Source organism: Echinops telfairi, unplaced genomic scaffold (assembly GCF_000313985.2).
Source record: "Echinops telfairi isolate 266 unplaced genomic scaffold, ASM31398v2 ScPeMD7_13;HRSCAF=56, whole genome shotgun sequence".
NCBI classification, from domain to species: Eukaryota; Metazoa; Chordata; class Mammalia; order Afrosoricida; family Tenrecidae; genus Echinops; species Echinops telfairi.
In genome coordinates this window covers 1,245,285-1,245,646 of record NW_022103910.1, presented here as the reverse complement: position 1 = coordinate 1,245,646, position 362 = coordinate 1,245,285, and positions in this window count along the sequence as shown.

Below are 362 nucleotides of genomic sequence, written 5' to 3'. Positions count from 1 at the left end.
TTTCTTTAGGTGTGGCCTACTCTTATTCAAGCAGACTCTGTAAGAAGGTTCTCCTCTGCTGACCAGCGTGGATGCTGTATTTGTCTCATCAACCTCTGGTTCTTTGGACTTGGGACAACAAACCACCATATTGGTTGCTGGCTCTGAGAGTTACCAGTGGAATGCCATATGACCTGCTGACATTATGTTCACCACTCCTGCATCTCTGTGGCCTTGCTGCTTCTGGGTTCACCTCCCTGCTTCCTGGTTTGCCAGAACCTATTGCTATGTGGATCAGGAAAAGCCTCCAGATTAGCATCTCATCCATGGATTTGAACCAGCATGAATTGACCTGGTTCTACAATTGTGTGAGCCAATTTCTT